Source organism: Salvelinus namaycush, chromosome 31, assembly GCF_016432855.1.
Source record: "Salvelinus namaycush isolate Seneca chromosome 31, SaNama_1.0, whole genome shotgun sequence".
NCBI lineage: Eukaryota > Metazoa > Chordata > Actinopteri > Salmoniformes > Salmonidae > Salvelinus > Salvelinus namaycush.
Window position 1 is genome coordinate 25017704 of NC_052337.1, and position 20737 is coordinate 25038440.

A 20737-nucleotide genomic window follows, 5' to 3' on the forward strand; every position below is an offset into this window, starting at 1 on the left:
ACACATGTTAACATACAACACTCTTTCCAAAGTCATTGGTTTCAAGTTCCTGGGTTCAACGGCAACCCAGTATAAAGATACTTAAGTTGGATACACCCCATAGGGGTGTATAAAGGGGGATTGTGAGGTCTGAGTTTTATTGATTGTATGGGGGGGGAGATGAGTACATTAAACGTGTGTGTGTGTTATAATTGTGCAACAAAGGGTGGCTAGACATATCGCATGACTTGACTATTCTTGGGAGAGGAGGGGTGCACATCACGAGGGGTAGCAGGGATGGGAAAGTACCGAAAAGACACGATAACAGGAACTGTGAGTGCAACAACAGGAATGGGGGGCCAGACAGCCACACTCTATCAAGGTATCAGCGGACCCTCCGAAGCGCTAAGGGGCTGGACTAGCTTAAGCGCCAACACCAGCGATAGGCCAGTAAGTCTAAAACCACACTGGACCTCTACTCTAACAGGCCTGCTCTGAAACAGGAACTAACAACTGTTAGAGTATATAGGGGGGGGGGGCTTTGGGGTGTTGCCCAGTTCTGTGTCTCATCCTGCGTGATGTTATATTGAACCCGTATATACGAAAGTTGCATTTGCCATTTATTGCTTAGTTAATAAAAAGTATATAGTATACAATCGGTGACTCATCGTCATACTTGTCCTTATACCAGATTGAATTGACGCAACCCTAACACCAGCCAACAGCGCGGTATAGATCACAATGATGTGTTAGATGTTTTTGATTTGTAATGAACCTGAGGGCTGCATGATACACTGAATCAAGTGCTCTCAGGGTAGTGGCTGAGGCCTGCATATATATAACATCACTCAAATCTAAAACCGCCAGTAATGTACATCGTACCAGCAGCTCCTTCCTGGCCTCAAAAGAAAAACTTTATGCCGGTAATAAAAACCTATTCTCATCTTGAGCTTCATTATCAAGTTCTCTACATGCACAGTGAAGCTCAGCTTATCATCAACCCCCACACCCAAATATTTGTACACTTAACTTGCTCTATACTATGTCCAGCCAATGTAGCAATGAACCATTATGGGGATAGAAAATACCAAACCCTGTATCAGTGGTTAAGGACAACTGATCCTGCAACTCAAATGGATGGCCATGATTTGACAGACCTCTCTCCCTACAGAGCAGTCACATTGTATACCTCATCAAGAATCAACATGGATGTGTTTCTGGTCGAGCAGGCTGCGTGATTCTGCTGTGGCAGGGATTTGCACCAGCCCGGCGGCTTCAGTTTCTAAATGTGTCATCTCTTGAAGGCTTTCACTTCCAAGGTTCAGGTCTGCTTTGACAGAAATACTGTGGGTGTTTTTGTAAAGCTGACTCAGTGCTGGAACTCCTAACTAAGGACCAACTAAACAAACTTGAGTTTTCACAAGCTACAGTATATCACTAGAGAAAAATGGCGGACGGAAGACAGGGTGGTGCGGCAGGTGCCGCTTCTCATTCGAATGCTGTAATTTTATCTAAACCATCAGGTGTACGCCGATCCCAGCTAAGTAACTCATGCAAAGAGTTAAAGTGCAATTATGTGTTTTATCTCCAGTACTCTGCCATGATTGTCAGTTATGTAGCTGCTCTACTGATAATCTCAGTGCGTCCTTGCTGGGATGACACAATCAGTCTACTACCGGAGAATATCAACACCAAACACATTGGTTCACCGTTCCACGGGAGCGGACAGTACACAGCATACCATAATGTTCTGAATAATGGCCAAGTCTACCTCGCTCCTTATTCTACTGAACCGCTTAGGCGTAACAAACACAAGTCCAACATTTATCGGAAACTGTTAAACTACCTGTTCACTACCCTCCTGCTCTCCGGGGATGTGCAACTCAATCCTGGGCCCAATATCACCGAGCCAGCGATACGCACCGGAGTGGAGAGCGGTGGATGGCCTCGTCCACTGGTCGTCGCCGCTGTGGAGGTGGGTGAGTGCTATGGTCCTATGGTTTCTCTCGACTCACCCGGCTCCAGGATAGATTTTGACTCTTCAAACATACCAGAGTCGCTATATGCGATCCCTGACTCTGCTTCTGGTACGCAAGCTGTTTTAATTAGTTCCCCGCATCCAGTGCAGGCGGGAGGGATTGTTAATTGCGCTACCGAACTGCCCCTAATCAAAACGAAACAAAACGGCCTAAACCCAGCCGTCAGAAAACACAGAGAATTTAACTTTTTTCAATGTGTCAATCACTCTCGAGTCATCTGGGACTCACGAGCTAAGCCCAAGGGACTACTAGGGGGGCACTTGAACATTCGTAGTGTCATTCCAAAAAGTGATCAAATTCAACATCTACTCACAGACTCCAACCTTGACTTTCTCTGCCTCTCAGAGACATGGCTCCATAAAAACTCTCCATATGCTGCTTTGATTGTGCCTGGCTACAATGTTTTCAGGAGAGACAGGATTGAAGGAAGAGGAGGGGGTGTGATGATTTACATTAAAGAACATACCCGATGTAAACAAATTGAGTGGTCATGTGATAATGAACTAGAATGTATTGGCCTGAACGTTACACTGTCTCCCCAAATGTATTTTACCCTCATTGGAATGTATAGGCCACCTTCCACCAAAAGTGTGTTTTTTGATCAGTTTAATAACATGCTTAGGGAATGTGATTTTGGGAAAGAGGTCATCTTAATGGGAGATTTTAACATTAATTATGAAGACAAGTGTTGTAGGAAAACCCTCAAACGGATCACTAATACCTTTGACCTTACACAGCTAGTTAAAGGGCCAACCAGGGTGACTTGTTGCTCTAAAACACAGATTGATTTGGTGTTCAGTAATAAACCAGAGAGAGTGACTAAATCATTCAATATGGTTACTGGGCTGTCTGATCATAATCTGACACTTATAGCCAGAAAGCTGTCTAAGAGCAGGTTTAACCATTCTACTGTTAGAAAGCCGGATCAACTAAGAATACCTAAGAGTGAATTAAGCTATTTTGAAAGCGCAATTAAGGGAATTAACTGGAATGATCTCTTGTCCTATACAGACGTGGAAACTGATAGTCAAGTTTTTCTATCCACAATCCAGACTACAATAAATGGTTTCCTAAAGAAAATCAAATCCAAACCTGGCTAAAAGAGCACTCTTCCTTGGCTAAATGGATAAATCTGGAAATTGATGAAAGAACGAGATTATGCTCTAAAAATAGCCCTAAGATCTAAATTAGAGCATGACAGACGTAGGTTTACCATGTTGAGAAATAAGGTGATGAAAGAAATCAGACAGGCCAAGGCAAACTTTTTTATTAACATAATTGGTGAAGCAAAGGGAAATTCTAAATTGATATGGGAGAATCTAAAAAAGTTAACAGGGAAAGACCATAGTAACACTGCAAAAAGACTAGAAATCATGGTGAATAACAATCTAACACAGGATGCAGTCGAAATAGCAATAGCCTTCAATTCCTACTTTATTGACTCTGTCAGGGTACTGACACAGAACCCCTCCACTGGTTTCTTGGGCTCAGTGTTAGTGAATGACACTCAACCTGTCTTCATCATAAGGGAGGTTTCTGAGTCAAAGGTGAACAAGGTGATTAGCTCACTAAAGAACTCTAAAGCCAAAGATGTGTTTGGGATGGACTCTACCTTTCTTAAAAACTACAAAGAGTCACTCATTGGCCCCATTACTAAGGTCACCAACACATCTATTGGTCTCGGTGTGTTTCCAAGGGTATGGAAGTCGGCCATAATAACGGCCATTTTTAAATCAGGCGACCCTGCTGACGTGAGTAACTACAGGCCCATTAGTATACTACCTGTGGTGTCAAAGGTTGTTGAAAAGTGTGTAGCAGAACAACTGATTGCCCACCTCAACAACAGCCCCTTCACATTACACTCCATGCAGTTTGGCTTCAGAGCGAAACACTCCACAGAAACGGCCAACTGCTTTCTTCTGGAAAATGTGAAGTCCAAGATGGACAAAGGGGGTGCTGTTGGGGCTGTGTTTCTGGACCTAAGGAAGGCTTTTGATACTGTTAACCATGAGATTCTCATCACAAAATTATCCAAGTTCAACTTTTCCCCTGATGCCTTGAGATGGATGAAATCATACCTTGAAGGCAGAACTCAGTGTGTCAGAGTGAGCAATGAGCTGTCGCCCACTCTTAGCTATGATGTGGGCGTGCCCCAAGGGTCAATACTGGGGCCCCTCCTGTTCAGCCTGTACATTAATGATCTGCCTTCTGTCTGTACTGGGTCTGAAGTTCTAATGTATGCAGATGATACAGTGATATATGTGCATGCAAAGAGCAAACAACAAGCTGCACAAGAACTCACTACTGTAATGGTCCAGGTTACAAAGTGGCTCAGTGACTCGTGTTTGCATCTCAATGTGAAAAAAACTGTTTGCATGTTCTTCACAAAGAGGGCAACAGATGCTACTGAGCCAGATGTCTATGTGTCAGGGGAGAAGCTCCAGGTGGTATCCGATTTTAAGTACCTTGGCATCATACTTGATTCCAACCTCTCTTTTAAAAAGCATGTGAAAAAGGTCATTCAAATAACCAAATTCAACCTAGCTAATTTCCGATTTATACGAAATTGTTTGACTACAGAGGTAGCAAAACTGTACTTCAAATCTATGATACTCCCCCACTTAACATACTGCTTGACTAGTTGGGCCCAAGCTTGCTGTACAACATTAAAACCTATTCAGTCTGTCTACAAACAGGCTCTCAAAGTGCTTGATAGGAAGCCCAATAGCCATCATCACTGTTACATCCTCAGAAAGCATGAGCTCCTGAGTTGGGAAAATCTTGTGCAATACACCGACGCATGTCTTGTATTCAAGATCCTAAATGGCTCGGCTCCCCCTCCACTCAGTATTTCTGTTAAACAGAAAACCTAAACATATGGCAGCAGATCTACAAGGTCTGCCATGAGAGGTGACTGTATAGTTCCCCTAAGGAAAAGCACCTTTAGTAAATCTGCATTCTCTGTGAGAGCTTCCCATGTCTGGAATACACTGCCATCAGACACACATAACTGCACCACATATCACACTTTCACAAAATGCTTGAAGACATGGCTAAAGGTCAATCAGATTTGTGAACATGGTCCCTAGCTGTGTGTTGCCGCTTTCCATGTCTGTTGTCTGTAACTTGTGAGGTGTGGAAACACTTTGATGCTTTTATGAATTTTGTCTTGCTGCTTTTTGTTCTATGTTGCTCTGTCTGTATGCTACGTCTTGCTTGTCCTATGTTGCTATGTCTTGCTTGTTCTATGTTGCTATTGTCTATATTGTAATTGTTTTTAATAACCTGCCCAGGGACTGCGGTTGAAAATTAGCCGGCTGGCTAAAACCGGCACTTTTACTGAAACATTGATTAATGTGCACTGTCCCTGTAAAAATAAAAATAAACTCAAACTCAAACTCAAACATGATTAGTAACATGCCTGGCATTTGAAAATACCATGCATTTTGTTTTACCCAAATGTAGAACCAGCTTTAAATTATACAGATTCTGTTGTATGATGTTAAATGCTCTTTCGGCATTTTCAAAAGCTAAAGATAAACTACTACCACTTGAATAAAGAACAGTATCATCTGCATAAAAATGAACATCCGCTGTTTCAATAAGATCCCCAATGTTGTTGATATACAAAATGAGCAACAGTGGGCCCTAAATAGAACCTTGCGGAACACCTGAGCACAGCTCTATGGACTCAGATTTACAGCCATCCACCATTACACATTGTGTACGATTTGATAGGTAATTTATAACCCAATCTTGAGCATGACCAATAATTCCACAACATTTTAACCTTGCACTAACACACCATGTCCACGGTGTCAAAAGCCTTCGACAAATCAATAAAGACAGACACACAATGTAACTTCTTATCAAGAGCACAGTGGATGTCATTTAAAACCTTCAATGTTGCTGAAACAGTGTTGTGGCCAGACCTAAAACCTGATTGCATTCCATTTAAGATGTTGTTTTCTTGGAAGTAGGTCTTTAGCTGCCTACTAACTAAGTACTCCAGTACCTTTGACAGTACAGACAATTTTGATATGGGTCGATAGTTATCAAGTAGCGAAGGATCTCAACCTTTCAGGAGAGGCAGTACAAAAGCAGATTTCCATAACTTCGGTATTTCCTTAACATCAAGCGTGAGGTTAAAAATACATGTTAAGGGGGAGCAATGATGTCTGCAGCTAGGTGTAGGAAGCGGGGGTCTAGTTCATCAGGGCCACAGGATTTTTCCCCATCAATTTCTTTCAGGGCTTTACACACTTCTGTGGTGGTATGTAGACAGCTACGAAAACTACAGATGAAACTCTCTAGATAGATAGTGTGGTCTACAGCGTATCATGAGATACTCTACCTCAGGCGAGAAAAACCTTGAGACTTCCTTAGATATCGTGCACCAGCTGTTATTTACAAAAGGCCCCTTTTTCTCCGCCTTCTCTTCACGCAAATGGCGGGGATCTGGGCCTGTTCCCGTGAAAGCAGTATGTAATTCACGTCGGGCTCGTCGGATTCATTAAAGGAAAAAAAGGATTCTGCCAGTTCGTGGTGATTAAATCGCAGTTCTGATGACCAGAAGTTATTTTCGGTCATAAGTGATGGTAGCAGCAACATTATGTACAAAAGAAGTAAAAAAATAACTTACAAACAATGCAAAGAAACAAGAAAAAAAAACACAATTGTATAGGAACATGTAAAACGTCAGCCTCCTTCTCCGGCGCCATCTTAACTGTATGGAGCCATTAACTAAAAAGAGGGGTTCTACTAAGCTAACATTGTGAATTGTTTTAAGATGGTCATACCATAGATCATTTAGCTATTTAATTTGGAATTTTATGACCCCTCTACGTATAAAAAAAATCTTTACAAAATCTTTGATATATGGAAAACAGACAGTCCAAAGAAATCATAAGGAATAATGTTTTGAAGTGTCTGTCCTATAAAGTGTCTGAGATATAAGAAAACTAAGGAAATAATTGTGTGTTTTGGATACATATTTAACCCCTTTTTTTTGGGGCACAAAAAGTCCATTCATTTTTTTTACCAGTACCAGGTTACCTTCAGACGAGGCCCGTGGCAGTTGTGGGTGTGGTAGAACAATACGGAGAAAGTCTTGTGTTCATGATAGTCTCCCCATTCCATAGAGTGGTCATGTTAGTTTGTAGGCCAAACCATTCTAACCACTTTTGTGAGAAGACCGATTTTCGGGATGTCTCCTGGTCTGACAAACAGTGCTGTAGCTCTGCCATATTACACCGCAGATGCGGAAGGCCGATGTAGGCGGATGCGGTGGATTGAGACAGATATCTCTAGAGTAGCCCTTTCCTGCAGTCATAGTCCAAAAGGGCACTCTTTGGCCTCATAGGTGGAATGTTATGAATATTTTTCATAATTTCACAATTAATAAAGATTTTTTTTAAATCAACAACGAAAATCCGGTGTTTCTATGTGAAACAGTTTTGTTATATTTCTGTCTTCTGTGATGTATAGAAATTGTAATATTGGGATGCAAACTCAAAATTGAATACATTTCAACTCTATATCTGACATGGTACAGGTGTCATATTTTTTTTTAAGCCCATAATCATGTGTGTAAGGTGTATACTTTTGTTTCAAAGTAGATTTGTTTAAGATTAACTAGAATCACTCTGTGTGATCATGATTTAGCCCACTGCTGTAAAAGGTTAAATTGACCGATTTAAATTTTTTATTACGTTTTTTTTATTACATTGATGCACGCATCTATAGACTCTTAAGGATTTTAAACTCTGTAACTGTTTTAAAGTCACCATTGGCCTCATAGTGAAATCCCTGAGTTTCCTTCCTCTCCGGCAACTGAGTTAGCAAGCGTGCCTGTATCTTTGCAGTGACTGGGTGTATTGATACATCTTCCGAAGTGTAATTAATAACTTCACCATGTTCAAAGGGATATTTTCACATCTGCTTTTCTTTACCCATCTACCAATTGGTGCCCTTCCTTGCGAAGCATTGGAAAACCTTCCTGGTCTTTGTGGTTGAATCTGTGTTTGAAATTCACTGCTCGACCGTACAGATAATTGTATGTTTGGGGTACAGAGATGAGGTAGTCATTCAAAAATCATGTTAAACACTATTATTGCACACAAACATATGTGACTTGTTAAGCACATTTTTATTCCTGATAATTGTACCTAGATAGACTTACCTAGATAGTTTCCCTTGTGTATCAAGAATGGTCCCCCACCTAAAGGACATCCAGCCAACTTGACACAAGTATGGGAAGCATTGGAGTCAACATCGGCCAACATCCCTGTGAACGCTTTCAACACCTTATAGAGTCCATGCCCTGACAAATTGAGACTGTTCTGAGGGCAAAAGGGGGTGCAACTCAATATTAGGAAGGTGTTCCTAATGTTTTGTACATTCAGTGTGCGTGGGGTATAGAGATTTTATTTTATTTGTATTTTTTATTTAACCTTTATTTAACTAGGCAAGTCAATTAAGAACAAATTCTTATTTACAATGACGGCCTACCAAAAGGCAAAAGGCCTTATGCGGGGACGGGAGCTCGGATTAAAAATACAAATAAATTAAATAAAAATATAGGACAAAGCACACATCACGACAAGAGAGACAACACAACACTACATAAAAGATCAGGTAGTCATTCAAAAATCATGTTATTATGTGATTTGTTCAGTAAAGTTTTACTCCTGAACTTATTTAGGTTTGCTATAAAAAAGGGGTTGAATGCTTATTGACTCAAGATATTTCAGCTTATCATTAGAAAAACACGAGTTGACTTTGATATGATGTGGTATTGTGTGTATGCCAGTGACAAAAAATCAAAAAATTCAGGCGGTAACACAACAAAATGTGGTAGAAGTCAAGGGGTGGGAATACTTTCTGAAGGCACTGTAAAACTAGCTGAAACGAGCCACCTACGATTCCCCACAGGGCAGCTTCTTGTTATTGTTGCTAGCTATTGGGCCATCCAGAATCATAACAACATGGACTTTTGCTCCATTGAAGCCTGCTCATCGTTTTCGTGACGTTGTCAGTTAACCCGTTTATTAAACCGTTCGGACTTTACAGATGTTTTTGTGAGAAGAACCGTTTTCTGATATGTGGACTACAGAGAAGGGTCCACTCCCTTCTGTCTGACACAGAGACTGTCCTATGAAATGGTTCCTGGTTATCTCTAGGGGTTCTCATGGGTGTAGTTCAGAAAACTACCACCAGACCATTCTAAAACACCTTCTTTACCCTCTTTGAGGATAATACAGTGCCACCGACACGGCCCGCTACCATGGATTATGGGCCTCCCCCTCCCCTTCTCCGTGGCCGAAAGTAAGACATTTAAACGTGTCAACCCTCGCAAGGCTGCCGGCCCAGACGGCATCCAAAACCACGTCCTCAGAGCATGCGCAGACCAGCTGGCTGGTGTGTTTACGAACATATTCAATTGCTCCCTATCTCAGTCTGCTGTCCCCACATGCTTCAAGATGGCCACCATTGTTCCTGTATCCAAGAATGCAAAGATAACTGAACTAAATGACTATATTCCCATAGCACTCACTTCTGTCTTCATGAAGTGCTTTGAGAGACTAGTCAAGTATCATATCACCTCCACCTTACCTGCCACCCTAGACCCACTTCAATTTGCTTACCGCCCCAATAGGTCCACAGACGATGCAATCGCCATCACACTGCACATTGCCCTATCCCATCTGGACAAGAGGAATATCTATGTAAGAATGCTGTTCATCGACCATAGCTCAGCATTCAACACTATAGTACCCTCCAAGCTCATCATTAAGCTTGAGGCCCTGGGACTCAACCCCGCCCTGTGCAATTGGGTCCTGAATATTCTGACAGGCCGCCCCCAGGTGGTGAAGGTAGGAAATAACATCTCCTCAACACTGGGGCCCCACAAGGGTGCGTGCTCAGCCCCCTCCTGTACTCCCTGTTCACCCATGACTGCGTGGCCATGCATGGCTCCAACTCAATCATCAAGTGTGCAGACGACACAACAGTAGTGGGCTTGATTACCAACAACGATGAGACAGCCTACAGGGAGGAGGTGAGGGCACTCGGAGTGTGGTGTCTGGAAAACAACTTCTCACTCAACATCAAATCAAATCAAATGTATTTATATAGCCCTTCTTACATCAGCTGATATATCAAAGTGCTGTACAGAAACCCAGCCTAAATCCCCAAACAGCAAGCAATGCAGGTGTAGAAGCACGGTGGCTAGGAAAAACTCCCTAGAAAAGCCACAACCTAGGCAGAAACCTAGAGAGGAACCAGGCTATGAGGGGTGGCCAGTCCTCTTCTGGCTGTGCCGGGTGGAGATTATAACAGAACATGGCCAAGATGTTCAAATGTTCATAAATGACCAGCATGGTCAAATAATAATAATCACAGTAGTTGTCGAGGGTGCAGCAAGTCAGCACCTCAGGAGTAAATGTCAGTTGGCTTTTCATAGCCGATCATTGAGAGTATCTCTACCGCTCCTGCTGTCTCTAGAGAGTTGAAAACAGCAGGTCTGGGACAGGTAGCACATCAGGTGAACAGGTCAGGGTTCCATAGCCGCAGGCAGAACAGTTGAAACTGGAACAGCAGCACGGCCAGGTGGACTGGGGACAGCAAGGAGTCATCATGCCAGGTAGTCCTGAGGCATGGTCCTAGGCCACCGGATAAGACAGGAGATATACTCCAGATACACCAGACTGACCCTAGCCCCCCGACACATAAACTACTGCAGCATAAATACTGGAGGGTGAGACAGGAGGGGTCAGGAGACACTGTGGCCCCATCTGATGATTCCCCCGGACAGGGCCAAACAGGCAGGATATAACCCCACCCACTTTGCCAAAGCACAGCCCCCACACCACTAAAGGGATATCTTCAACCACCAACTTACCATCCTGAGACAAGACCGAGTATAGCCCACAAAGATCTTCGCCACAGCACAACCCAAGGGGGGGCGCCAACCCAGACAGGAAGACCACGTCAGCGACTCAACCCACTCAAGTGACGCACCCCTCCTAGGGACGGCATGGAAGAGCACCAGTAAGCCAGTGACTCAACCCCTGTAATAGTGTTAGAGGCAGAGAATCCCAGTGGAGAGAGGGGAACCGGCCAGGCAGAGACAGCAAGGGCGGTTCGTTGCTCCAGAGCCATTCCGTTCACCTTCACACCCCTGGGCCAGACTACACTCAATCATATGACCTACTGAAGAGATGAGTCTTCAGTAAAGACTTAAAGGTTGAGACCGAGTCTGCGTCTCTCACATGGGTAGGCAGACCATTCCATGAAAATGGAGCTCTATAGGAGAAAGCCCTGCCTCCAGCTGTTTGCTTAGAAATTCTAGGGACAATTAGGAGGCCTGCGTCTTGTGACCGTAGCGTACGTGTAGGTATGTATGGCAGGACCAAATCGGAAAGATAGGTAGTGTAACGTCCTGACCAGAGTTCTTATGTGTTTTGCTTGTTTAGTGTTGGTCAGGACGTGAGCTGGGTGGGAATTCTATGTTGTGTGTCTAGTTCGTCTGTTTCTATGTTCAGCCTGATATGGTTCTCAATCAGAGACAGCTGTCAATCGTTGTCCCTGATTGAGAATCATATATAGGTGGCTTGTTTTGTGTTGGGGATTGTGGGTGGTTGTTTCCTGTCTCTGTGTTTGTGTTCTGCACCAGCTAGGACTGTGACGGTATGTTCTTTTGTTATTTTGTATAGTGTATTGTTTTGTGTTGATTAAATTCATTATGGAAAATTACCACGCTGCGTATTGGTCCTCTGATCCTTCTCGCCTCTCCTCGTCTGAGGAGGAGGACGACTTAGACTGCCGTTACAGAACCACCCACCAAACAAGGATCAAGCAGCGTGGCAACGGGCAGCAGCGGTACCAGGAGGAATGGTCATGGGAGCAAATATTTAACGGAGAAGGACCCTGGGCTAAGGTTGGAGAATATCGCCGCTCTCGGGAAGAGATGGAGGCAGCTAAAGCCCAGGAGCGGTGGTCTGAGGAGGCAGCACGGAAGCGGGGCTGGAAGCCCGTGAAGAAACCCCAAAAATTTCTTGGGGGGGGGGGGGGGGGCTAAAGGGTAGTGTGGCGAGGGCAGGTAGGAAACCTGCGCCCACTTCCCATGCTTACCGTGGAGAGCAGGAGTACGGGCAGACACCGTGTTATGCGGAAGAGCGCACGGTGTCTCCTGTACGGGTGCATTGCCCGGTGCGGGTTATTCCACCTCCCCGCACTGGGCGGGCTAGAGTGAGCATTGAGCCAAGTGCCATGAAGCCGGCTCTACATATCTGGCCTCCAGTACGTCTCCTCGGGCCGGTGTACATGGCACCAGCCTTACGCATGGTGTCCCCGGTTCGCCAACACAGCCCAGTGCGGGTTATTCCACCTCCCCGCACTGGACGGGCTACGGGGAGCATGCAACCAGGTAAGGTTGGGCAGGCTCAGTGCTTAAGGGAGCCAGTACGCCTGCACGGTCCGGTATATCCGGCGCTACCTTCCCGCCCCAGCCCAGTACCACCAGTGCCAACACCACGCACCAGGCTTCCAGTGCGTCTCCAGAGCCCTGTTCCTCCTCTACGCACTCTCCCTGTGGTGCGTGTCTCCAGCCCGGTACCACCAGTTCCGGCACCACGCACCAAGCCTCCTGTGCGTCTCCAGAGCCCTGTACGCACTGTTCCTTCTCCCCGCATTCGCCCTGAGGTGCGTGCCCTCAGTCCGGTACCACCAGTTCCGGCACCACGCACCAGGCCAATAGTGCGCATCGAGAGTCCAGTGTGCCCTGTTCCTGCTCCCCGCACTAGCCTTGAGGTGCGTGTCTCCAGTCCGGTACCACCAGTTCCGACACCACGCACCAGGCCTACTGTGCGCCTCAGCAGGTCAGAGTCGGCCGCCTGCCCAGCGCCGTCTGAACTGCCTGCACTGCTCGTCTGCTCAACGCCGCCTGCACTGCTCGTCTGCCCAGCGCCGTCTGAGCTGCCTGCACTGCTCGTCTGCCCAGCGCCGTCTGAGCCATCTGTCTGCCCAGCGCCGTCTGAGCCATCTGTCTGCCCAGCGCCGTCTGAGCCATCCGTCTGCCCAGCGCCGTCTGAGCCATCCGTCTGCCCAACGCCGTCTGAGCCATCCGTCTGCCCAGCGCCGTCTGAGCCATCCGTCTGCCCAGCGCCGTCTGAGCCATCCGTCTGCCCAGCGCCGTCTGAGCTATCCGTCTGCCCAGCGCCGTCTGAGCCATCTGTCTGCCCAGCGCCATCTGAGCCATCTGTCTGCCCAGCGCCATCTGAGCCATCCGTCTGCCATGAGCCATTAGAGCCGCCCGTCTGTCCCGAGCCATTAGAGCCGTCCGTCAGTCAGGAGCCGCTATAGCCGTCCGTCAGTCAGGAGCTGCCAGAGCCGCCAGCCAGTCAGGAGCTGCCAGAGCCGCCAGCCAGTCAGGAGCTGCCAGAGCCGCCAGCCAGTCAGGAGCTGCCAGAGCCGCCAGCCAGTCAGGAGCTGCCAGAGCCGCCAGCCAGTCAGGAGCTGCCAGAGCCGCCAGCCAGTCAGGAGCTGCCAGAGCCGCCAGCCAGTCATGAGCTGCCCTCCAGTCATGAGCTGCCCTTCAGTCATGAGCTGCCCTTCAGTCATGAGCTGCCCTTCAGTCATGAGCTGCCCTTCAGTCATGAGCTGCCCTCCAGTCATGAGCTGCCCTTCAGTCATGAGCTGCCCTTCAGTCATGAGCTGCCCTCCAGTCATGAGCTGCCCTCCAGTCATGAGCTGCCCTCCAGTCATGAGCTGCCCTACAGTCATGAGCTGCCTTCCAGTCATGAGCTGCCTTCCAGTCATGAGCTGCCTTCCAGTCATGAGCTGCCCTCCAGTCATGAGCTGCCCTCCAGTCATGAGCTGCCCTCCAGTCATGAGCTGCCCTCCAGTCATGAGCTGCCCTCCAGTCATGAGCTGCCCTCCAGTCATGAGCTGCCACTCAGTCATGAGCTGCCACTCAGTCCGGAGCTGCCACTCAGTCCGGAGCTGCCACTCAGTCCGGAGCTGCCATTCAGTCCGGAGCTGCCATTCGTCCTGAGCTGCCTCTCTGTCCGGAGTTGCCCCTCTGTCCTGAGCTACCTCTCTGTCCTGAGCTACCTCTCTGTCCTGAGCTACCTCTCTGTCCTGAGCTACCTCCTAAATCATGTGGGGGCCTTGGGGAGGATTCTTAGGCCAAGGTCGTGGGCGAGGGTCGCCACTCAAAGGACGCTAAGGAGGGGGACAAAGACAGTGGTGGAGTGGTGTCCTCGTCCACCGCCGGAGCCGCCACCGCGGACAGATGCCCACCCAGACCCTCCCCTTGAGTTTTAGGGGTGCGTTCGGAGTCCGCACCTCAGGGGGGGGGGTACTGTAACGTCCTGACCAGAGTTCTTATGTGTTTTGCTTGTTTAGTGTTGGTCAGGACGTGAGCTGGGTGGGAATTCTATGTTGTGTGTCTAGTTCGTCTGTTTCTATGTTCAGCCTGATATGGTTCTCAATCAGAGACAGCTGTCAATCGTTGTCCCTGATTGAGAATCATATATAGGTGGCTTGTTTTGTGTTGGGGATTGTGGGTGGTTGTTTCCTGTCTCTGTGTTTGTGTTCTGCACCAGCTAGGACTGTGACGGTATGTTCTTTTGTTATTTTGTATAGTGTGTTGATTAAATTCATTATGGAAAATTACCACGCTGCGTATTGGTCCTCTGATCCTTCTCGCCTCTCCTCGTCTGAGGAGGAGGACGACTTAGACTGCCGTTACAGGTAGGAGCAAGCCCATGTAATGCTTTGTAGGTTAGCAGTAAAACCTTGAAATCAGCCCATGCCTTAACAGGAAGCCAGTGTAGGGAGGCTAGCACTGGAGTAATATGATCAAATTTTTTGGTTCTAGTCAGCATTCTAGCAGCCGTATTTAGCACAAACTGAAGTTTATTTAGTGCTTTATCCGGGTAGCCGGAAAGTAGAGCATTGCAGTAGTCTAAACTAGAAGTAACAAAAGCATGGATGAATTTTTCTGCATCATTTTTGGACAGGAAATTTCTGAAAAAAGCAAAGGAGATGATCATGGACTTCAGGAAACAAGAGAGGGAGCACCCCCTTACCCACATCGATGGATCAGCAGTGGAGAAGGTTGAAAGTTACGTTCCTTGGCGTACACATCACGGACAAACTAAAATGGTCCACCCACACAGACAGTGTTGCGAAGAAGGCGCAATAGCACCTCTTCAACCTCAGGAGGCTGAAGAAATTTGGCTTGTCCCCTAAAAGCCTCACAAACTTTTACAGATGCACAATTGAGAGCATCCTGTCGGGCTGTATCACCGCCTGGTACGGCAATTGCTCCGCCCACAACCGTAAGGCTCTCCAGAGTGTGGTGCGGTCTGCACAACGCATCACCGGGTGCAAACTACCTGCCCTCCAGGACACCTACACCACCCGATGTCACAGGAAGGCCATAAAGATCATCAAGGACAACAACCACCCAAGCCACTGCCTGTTCACCCCGCTATCATCCAGAAGGCGAGGTCAGTACAGGTGCATCAAAGCAGGGACCGAGAGACTGAAAAACAGCTTCTATCTCAAGGCCATCAGACTGTTAAACAGCCACCACTAACATTTAGCGGCCGCTGCCAACATACTGACTCAACTCCAGCCACTTTAATAATGGGAATTGATGGAAATTATGTAAAAATGTACCACTAGCCACTTTAAACAATGCCACTTAATATAATGTTTACATACCCTACATTACTCATCTCACATGTATATGTATATACTGTACTCTATATCATCTACTGCATCTTGCCATCTTTATGTAATACATGTATCACTAGCCACTTTAAACTATGCCACTTTATGTTTACATACCCTACATTACTCATCTCATATGTATATACTGTACTCTATACCATCTACTGCATCTTGCCTATGCCGTTCTGTACCATCACTCATTCATATATCTTTATGTACATATTCTTTATCCCTTTACACTTGTGTGTATAAGGTAGTAGTTGTGGAATTGTTAGGTTAGATTACTTGTTGGTTATTACTGCATTGTCGGAACTAGAAGCACAAGCATTTCGCTACACTCGCATTAACATCTGCTAACCATGTGTATGTGACAAATAAAATTTGATTTGATTTGAAGACAGTCAAGTCCGAGTCAAGTCTCAAGTCAAGACCATCAAGTATCAAGTCAAGTCTCAAGTCCTAAACTTTGAGTTTCGAGTCCTAAAGTCATAATGTGCTCTTCACCAAGTGTAATACCATTTCATATTTTAATAGTATATTAGTATAATAGTATATTAATAGTATAATAGTATATTACATTTACGCAAATTATGAATGCTTTTAAAATATCTATATATTTATTGCTTTCCATGGGTAGCCCCCCCCCCCCCCAATAGTGATCGACTATCGAGGATCGCTATGGGGCGCAATCGGGCGAAGTAGGCTTGTACACAATCGCCCAACCTTAACAGACACCTACTGTGGTTACAGTAGGCTAACGTATGTCAATGGTTTTAGGAACAGCAGTAACATCAGGCAGGATTTAGGCTAATTTAGGCTCAATCTTGGGTGCAATGATCAAGTTCCCGCACTGACTGACTGTGTGGAGGTTCATTGATTTAACGTTCCTGTAACGTTCGCTGGAATAAATGTCGGACCAAGGCGCAGCGGATGTTGAGTTCCACATTATTTATTAGAAAGTGAAACTTAGCAAAGACAAAAACAAAAATACAATAAACTAACAACGAACTGTGACTACAGAGATGCTACATGCAATAACTCAAAACAATATCCCATAAACCAAGGTGGAAAAAAGCTACCTAAATATGATCCCCAATTAGAGACAACGATTACCAGCTGCCTCTAATTGGGAATCATACACAATCACCAACATAGAAAAACAAACCTAGAACCCCACATAGAAATAATAAAATAGACTAACCCCCCAGTCACGCCCTGACATACTCTACCATAGAAAATAAGGACTCTCTATGGTTAGGACGTGACAGTAACCCCCACCCAAAGGTGCGGACTCCTGCCGCAAAACCTGAAACCAAAAGGGAGGGTTGGGGGGGGTGTCTAGTGTCTGTGGCGGCTCTGGTGCAGGACGAAGAACCCTCTCATCCCGCGGATCCGCCAGCATCGGGGGTGGCTCTGCTGCGGGACGAAGAACCCGCTCAGCTCGCAGAGCCACCATCTTTGGTGGCGGCTCTGGTGCGGGCCGAAGAACCCACTCATCCTGCGGATCCAGCCATGGACCCATGCTGAACACTGTGCCTGGACTGGACCTAGATGCCGAGGAAGGCTCCTGCCATGGAGCGGGACTGGACACCGGCCCTGGCCTGGACATCGGTGCAGAGGAAGACTCCTGCCATGGAGCTGGACGGGACGCTGTCTTTCGACTGGACATCGGCGCAGGGGAAGGCTTCTGGACCGTTGACCGTCGCAGGAGGTTCCGGACTGTGGACCGTTTCAGGAGGTTCCGGACTGTGGACCGTCTCAGGAGGTTCCGGACTGTGGACCGTCTCAGGAGGTTCCGGACTGTGGACCGTCTCAGGAGGTTCCGGACTGTGGACCGTCTCAGGAGGTTCCTGTTAAGAGAATTTTGTTATCAATGTTCATTAACTTCAATTAATCTACTCAGTCTGCAACCCAGAGTTTGTAAGATTCTGGTTGAATGATACAGACAAGAGTCCCAACTTACAAAAATCAAAGTGTTTATTCACGAGAACGTTCTAACATCAAAAATGCAAACCCAGTCTTTATAACACACACAAACAAGTTCAAATCTTAAGCTACGCCTTGCTTAGACAGTCTGTGTTTTTCCACTACACAGATACATTGTTTAATCTGCAACATGTTTCATAATTTTCTGCAAGCCTAACAGTTTCTCCCCTCCACGGGTGGAGACAGAATGTTCTGTAAGGAACACAGTAGTCCAGCTTGTCTTGTTTCACACTTGCACCCTGCTTACATACTAAAAAGGAACAAAAGGTCCTTGTTCTAATTCTGACTAAAACTACACACATCATCAGATTATAGTTTTATGATTCTAATACATTTCATACAATTATATGGTTTCAGAGTGGAATTATTTAATCATTATCTTTAGACATACAAATTATTTTATCAGTTCCGGACTGTGAGCCGTCGTTGGAGGTTCTGGACTGTGAAACATCGCCGGAAGCTCTGGACTGGGACCGTCGCCGGAAGCTCTGGACTCGTCGCCGGGAAGCTCTGGACTGGGGGCCGTCGCCGGAAGCTCTGGACTGGGGGCCGTTGCCGGAAGCCTGGTGCGTGGGGCCGGCACTGGTGGTACCGGATTGGTGACACGCACCTCAGGGTGAGCGCGAGGAGCAGGCACAGGACGCACCGTACTGGGGAGGCGCACTGGAGGCCTGATGCGTGGGGCCGGTACAGGTGGCACCGGACTGGTGACACGCACTTCAGGGCGAGTGCGGGGAGCAGGCACAGGACGTACCCGACTAGAAAGGCGCACTTGAGGGAGAGTGCGAGGAGCAGGCACAGGATATACCTGACTGGGGTCACGCACTTGAGGGAGAGTGTGAGGAGCAGGCACAGGACGTACCGGGCTGTGAAGGCGCACTGGAGACCTGGTGCGTATAGCCGGCATCAATTGTACCGGAACTTTAACACACTTTGCACGGCAAGTGCGAGGAGCTGGCACAGGACGTACCGGGCTGTGAAGGCGCACTGGAGACCTGGTGCGTAAAGCCGGCCTCAATTGTACCGGAACTTAAACACACTTCTCAGGACGAGTACGGGGAGCTGACTCAGATGGCATTAAACTAATTACACGCTCCTTAGGGCAACTGTCGTGCATCTTCCACCAACTTAACTCTCTCCGCTCTTTCTCCTCCAATACCTCCATCCACTCTCTGACGGTCTCTGACTCTCTCCTTTCACTCTCCTCCAGTTTCTCCCTCTTCTCCCAGACTGGCTCTGGTTCACTCCTCGGCTCCGCCGACCACTCCATGTGCCCCCCCCCCCCCCCAAAAAAAATTTGGGCTGTCTTTTGGGCTTTCTCTGTGGCCGCGAACCCCGGCGTCGTCGCTGTCCTCCCTTCTCTCCTTGCGTCTCCCGCCAAGGAAGGCGATCCTGTCCTGCCAGGATTTCTTCACAAGTCCAGGATATTTTCTCCTTGATCTCCTCCAAAGTCCAGGATGCCATCTCCTCCTGGGCACGCTGCTTGGGCCTGGTGTGATGGGATATTCTGTCACGTTCGCTGGAATAAATGTCGTACCAAGGCACAGCGGATGTTGAGTTCCACATTATTTATTAGAAAGTGAAACTTAGCAAAGACAAAAACTAAAAAACAATAAACTAACAACGAACTGTGACTACAGAGATGCTACGTGCAATAACTCAAAACAATATCCCATAAACACAGATGGAAAAAAGCTACCTAAATGATCCCCAATTAGAGACAACGATTATCAGCTGCCTCTAATTGGGAATCATACACAATCACCAACATAGAAAAACAAACCTAGAACCCCACATAGAAATAATAAAATAGACTAACCCCCCAGTCACGCCCTGACATAGAAAATAAGGACTCTCTATGGTCAGGACGTGACAGTTACTTTATTCTACATGATACACCAGTAAAGTAATAAAATATATAGCTGTCGGCTATATTAGCCACGACTTACCGTTCTTTGTGCAGCTTCAAATGTTGAACAAAGTTGGAAATTCTTGCGCCTCTTTTCTTCCAGCATGTTTTGCAAGTTGCAATCAGTTTTTTGTTGATACAGCGTCGCCTTTTATCCGAAAATGATAATTTTGGGTATCATTTTTCCAAGGGCTCCATCTAAATTCACCCGCCGACGTTCCTCTGCACTGCCACGCACAACTTTTTCTCAGCTGGCACAATTTGATTGGTTGCTGTCCGATTCAAACTGTAATCCGTAAAATGAAGAGTTGATGCGCTGCACACTTTTTTTAATAGCATCATTTTTTATATTTGGGCTTGGGGAGGGTATCAAGTCCAAGTCAAGTCACAAGTTATTGGTGTTAAAGTCAAAGTCGAGTTGCAAGTCATCATATTTGTGACTCGAGTCCAAGTCATGTGACTCAAGTCCACACCTCTGGTATTTGCTAAAATAGGATACAGCCTGAATTTAAAATGGATTAAATTTAGATTTTTTGGTCACTGTCCTACACACAATACCTGATAATGTCAAAGAGGAATTATGTTTTTCTAAAAGTTTACAAATTAATTAAAAATGAAAACTGAAATGAGTCAATAAGTGTTCAACCCATTTGTTATGGCAAGCCTAAATAAGTTTAGGAGTAAAAATGCACATACAATTATCTGTAAGCTCCCTCAGTCAAGCAGTGAATTTCAAACACAGATTTAACCACAAAGACCGCAGGGAGGTTTTCCAATGCCTCGTAAAGAAGGGCACCAATTGGTAGATAGGTAAACAAACAAACAGACATTGAATATCCCTTAGAGGATGGTGATCCCTTTGAGCAAGTTATTAGTTACACTTTGGATGGTGTATCAATACACCCAGTCACTACAAAGATACAAGCGTCAGTCCTAACTCAGTTGCCGGAGAGGAAGGAAACAGCTCAGCGATTTCACCATGAGGCCAATGGTGACTTTAAAACAGTTACCGAGTTTAATTGCAGTGATAGGAGAAAACTGAGGATGGATTAACAACATTGTCATTACTCCACAATACTAA